This window comes from Zalophus californianus, chromosome 10 (assembly GCF_009762305.2).
Source record: "Zalophus californianus isolate mZalCal1 chromosome 10, mZalCal1.pri.v2, whole genome shotgun sequence".
NCBI classification, from domain to species: domain Eukaryota; kingdom Metazoa; phylum Chordata; class Mammalia; order Carnivora; family Otariidae; genus Zalophus; species Zalophus californianus.
The window spans coordinates 30,214,679-30,219,757 of NC_045604.1; the positions used below are offsets into that span (position 1 = coordinate 30,214,679).

The 5,079-nt window shown below is 39.5% G+C and overlaps 1 pseudogene across 1 annotated transcript; it reads right to left on the reverse strand.

Annotated features, from left to right (window-relative positions):
• Positions 1-1,355: 1,355 nt before the first annotated feature.
• On the reverse strand, positions 1,356-2,872 carry LOC113933490 (annotated as a pseudogene). Its single transcript, XR_003523363.1, has one exon. The product of XR_003523363.1 is annotated as a DNA-directed RNA polymerase III subunit RPC6-like (transcript).
• Between the last annotated feature and the right edge of the window lie 2,207 nt (positions 2,873-5,079).

Sequence of the window (5,079 nt, forward strand, 5' to 3'; positions counted from 1 at the left end):
AGAATGATGACTTTAGGGGCACCTGAGTGGCTCAGTTGGTTAAGCGACTGCCTTCTGCTCAGGTCATGATCCCAAGGTCCTGGGATTGAGCCCCACATTGGGCTCCCTGCTCAGCAGGGGAATCTGCTTCTCCCTCTCCCCCTGCTCGTGCTCTCTCACTCACTCTCTCTTTCAAATAAATAAATAAAATCTTAAAAAAAAAGAATGATGACTTTGTAAAACATTTTAATATATGGTTGCATTAGTTATCTACTGTTTTCATTATGCTATCCAACAACCATCCACAATGCAATGACTTGAAACATTCCTTCTTAGTAGGGCTACAGAAGATAGTTAAGCCTTAATACCCTAAGGCATTTATTAACGAATTAACTAGGCACCATTTGGGAGAATTGAGAAAATAGTCACTCAAATATTTTTTCTATAGGGCTTAATTTTCTAATGTAAACCCCACCAAGAAAATACAGCTTAAAAACACTAAACGTTTATTTAGCTCATGCATCTGCAGCTTGTAATTTAGGCTGGGCTAAGCTGGGTAGTTTTTCTGGCTTTAGTTGGGCTCATTCTTAAGTCTGGTGGTCTGTTGGCTGTGGACTAAGGAGATGCATGAAATTGGGCCACATATCTTTTGACCACCAGCAGGTTAGCCCAGACATGTTCCATGGTGAGGTGCAGAGGGCAGACAAGAAGCAATGCAAAAGCACTTTTTCAAATCTCTGCTTGAGGCAAGTTTGCTAACATCTCATTGGCCAAAAGAAGTCACACAACTGATGTCACACCTGAGGTGCAGGGAAGTACACTCCACTTTTCCTAGAAGGAACTGCAGAGTCACATTGCAAAAAAGGTCATGCAGAGACTAGAGAAATGGAGTCCATTAATGTAGCTCATGTACCACCATGATAATCTTCCATTATTCTTTTTTTTTTAAAGATTTTGTTTATTTATTTGATAGAGAGAGACACAGCGAGAGAGGGAACACAAACAGGGGGAGTGGGAGAGGGAGAAGCAGGCTTCCCGCCGAACAGGGAGCCCAATTCGGGGCTCAGTCCCAGGACCCTGGGATCATGACCTGAGCCCAAGGCAGACGCTTAACAACTGAGTCACCCAGGCCCCCCCCATTATTCTTCTTTAATACTTTTGACTGGCTCTTCCTGCAGACTTGTGATATTTTAGAACAATTTTTGTCAAGATAAAAAATACTCTTTGGGATATGCATGGAGAGAAGGCATAAGTTGGAAATTGAGGTAGATTTTTTTTTTTTAGGATGAGAATAATCATATTTATGCACTGAAAACATCCTTGACAATAGTCATCATTTGCATTTGAGGTAAGTACAAAGGCATAATCCTCTGAAAGAATATTTCTAATGTAAAAAGGAATGAATAGTGTGTGGAAAGGGATGTTCCATTCTCTCCCCCACTCATGCCTCCAAGTGCTATTCCTGCCTCACCGCTTTTGATTCCTTCTCAATGAAACCACTGAGAAAAGAGAAAACAGAAATGGAAATAGTGAACCAGATATAAAATTTTCCAATGAAGACCTTAATAAATAACTTTAAAATGGGCATTTTTAAACTTTAGTCATTATTGTAGTATGTGGTAAATATGGATTTGTTGGCTTCTTTTTCCATGAACCATCAAAAGTCTTGAAAGCTTCAGAAGGTGGTCTTCCTGAAGTTCAAAATATTTTATTTATTGAAGAATGGATTTCACTATTAACCTTACCTGCTTCATATTCTGTTGGCTACTCTACCAATATAAATTTAGTCTTCATAGTTAAAAAAATACTTTTTCATAGCAGCAAGTCTATCCATTATTGTGAAGTTTGCTTTCAAGGGAATTTGATGTTCCATCATGAGTTAAATTATCTGCTCCCAAAGTAACTTCATTTGCAAAATGTCAGTAAAGTTCCTAGTTCTCTATTAAAATTCAAGCCACTCTGTCATATAAATACAGTTAGATGGTGAAATCTCACCACCTTCATGGCAGTCATCAAAAACCGGGCAGAGTTCACACGGGGCTTGGAGCAAACCCGTGGGCGGGATGATTGGGTCGACTGCTCTGTACAGTTTCATGTGTCCGTCTACACTGCCAACCGTGCCTTCTTTTGCAGCAATGATAGTCATCTCCACTTTCCCATCATAAATGAGTGTATTTAAGATCGTTTCAATGTCCTCCATGGACAACTCTACCTTACTGATCCCCAATTCACAGATATACTTCCACACTTCATGTGATGAGGCAAATGAACTATTTCTTTATATCATTGGATTCTGTTTGCTTTCTCGGGTTGTTTCTGCCTTGGTTTGTAGGAATTTAAAACACTGTTAGTTAAGCGCCTCTACAAATTCTGATTCAAAATCCTGGTCACTGTACTAGGCTCCACCAGTCACTGACTGGTCCGGTTGCAGGTTATAGAGCATATATACTTTCTTTTTTGAGGCTGTCACAAACTTAACAGCTTTGATAAGCTTTTTACTTTCCAAATTCTTCAGAATTTTGTTAATTTCTGTTAATGGCAAGTTACTTTTGTATCGGATATCTCTGCTCCATATTCCTTTATTTCCTGCATCCTCCATGATTTGATATACTAGTTTTTCTTGGTTATCTAATCCTTTCATTTTACCAGCATTCTGACAATCCTTTATTCTATACAGAAGTCCTGTATTGCTCCTTAAGAGATCCAACCGACCCATGGACAGCCGTCTATTGATGGCCACTGCCTGCTACTGGGTTTCTATATGAGGCATTTCATTCTGAATTACTTGGTCTGTGATTCCATGAGGGAACTGGTGACATAATTCTATAATCCTGTTTTCTATTTCGACCGGATCCGTGTCAGGTGGCTGTACCTTCTCTTTCACCTCAGCCATGACTGCCCGGTTCCTGGCCCCTGGGGGGAGAGACGCTCGGGGTCGCCAGAGAGCCAGTCGGGGAACCGAGGAACTGGAACTCGAGGTAGACATTTTTATGTATTCATGTCATTTAATCTTTTCAGCAGGTGAAAGTAGCTATCATAATACATATTTTTCAGGTAATGACATTGAAGTTCAGATAGATTCAATAACTATCAGACAGCTAATTGAGAACCTGGACTCAGACTCAAGTTTCCTGCCTCAGAGTACACCTCTTCTACCACTGCATGGCTGCTTCCTTCGGTAATTTCTGTGAAGAACATGCATGAAAATGTCCATGAATGGATTTGGAAAACTGTAAAGTGAGATAAACCCTAGTGATTCTGAAGTTCCCCAAATACCCGTGTTTCTGTAAGTACAACTCTCGAAGTTTTTCATTTGTAGAAGAATCTATTATATCTCCTTCCTGTTTCATCCATTAGTTTAGGTAACATCATTTACACAATTGACTGAAGGAGACGAAATAATCACGAGAAGTGTAGCTGGCATTTACAATGGAGGCACTAACTTTTTAGCTCAATTATGATATGATCCATTCAATTTTCTGAAAATTTAGAAAAATAACTATTTTCTTTTTTCTTTCTTTTTTTTTTTTTTTTTACTTAAGTAATCTCTATACCCAACATGGGGCTCAAAATCATGACCCTGAGATTAAGAGTTCCATGCTCTTTTCACTGAGCCAGCCAGGCACCCCCTGAAAAATAACTAATTTCAAAGGGATTAGCCATGTCTTCCAAAACTTTCTCTTGGGAGGCTTTGATTGGGGTTCAGAAATGATGGAAGGGAGCTGAGAGCCAGTGACACAAACTGGTGGCAGTGGCAGTGTCGCCAGACATATTGTCAGATGCTATCTTATTTCATTTTATCCAAAACTGTGCTCAACAGGTAAATTCTCTATAGGATGCCAAAAAATCAGTTCAAAAGTGAAACATCTATATGGATTTTGATTAAAGTCAAAATGTGTTGCTAGAAATTCTGGAAATAAGTAGCAGTAGAAACACCAGCAACAAAATTTCTTGGAGTTAAACTTGTTTCATTGTAGATATTTTTAATAAAAGTCAAACCATTTTGTGTATAAAAACCTAGTCGTGTAGCCAAGTGTCTTAATGCTCTGGGTGGACCCATCAATTTAAATCATATGTTGGCCCAACGTGGAAGTGGTGGGAGGTGGGAAGAAAAGGTTGAAATCCCGGAGTCCTGGTCCTGGAAGTGCCTGGTGATCAAGCACCATGGGTTTGCTTTGGGTAATTTATACTTGTGTGTGAATCATGAAGATATTAATTTCCTAAGAGTTCTTTAATCTCCCTAATCATTATGGGCTTTGACATACCACAACCCTGAGAACAGTATAGTGTATACCTTAAAGGTCCTAGGAAAAATCCTTGAGAACCTACTGTGGATGAAAAATGCCATTCAATCACTTTATCTTCTTTGTTCAAGATGGCAGGACTTTCTGAAGCACCGCATGGAAACCTAATAATGTCCATCGAAAGCATGTGAGAAGATAAACTGCATGAGAATGGTGCAGAACATCTAGAGAGAAGGGATAGTAGAAGGTTGTTTACTCACAGTATGAATTTAAGAGTAGCTGTAAGGATTAGAGGGAAGGTATGTTAAAGGAGTCCACATCAGGCACTTGACACATATTAGCCATGATTATTACAACTGAGGAGTTGTCTGCAGTTACATTATTCTAAATGGAAGAAGGGGGATGGACTAGATCAGTGGTGTCCAAAGCTGACTGATCATCAGAATTTCCTGAGGTGCTTCCTAAGATCCTAGATTTCCAGTTTCCAGCACTAGATATTTTTATTCGATAGATCTTTTCTGTAAAGCCCTGCAACTGATTCTAATGACCAGCTAAAATTAGAGACCACTAGATTAGGAGATTTGTAAATTCCCTCTGCTGCGCATTCCAGAATTTAAATTTGGAATATTGAGAAGGTTCTGGTTTTGATACTGCTCAAGCTCATGCAAATTTGCACTAACCAAGGTCAACTGATGTTATCAAGGTGCCTGTGATATTGCTAGAGCTGGTTATTCTCAGTGCAAATTGGCTTTAATGGGCCTCAGTTATTCTCTCAAAGCCACTCCAATGCTTCAGGGAATCCAAGACCTGTGATGCCTGTGGATATACCTCAGCCATTAGCCCACTGTCCAAATTC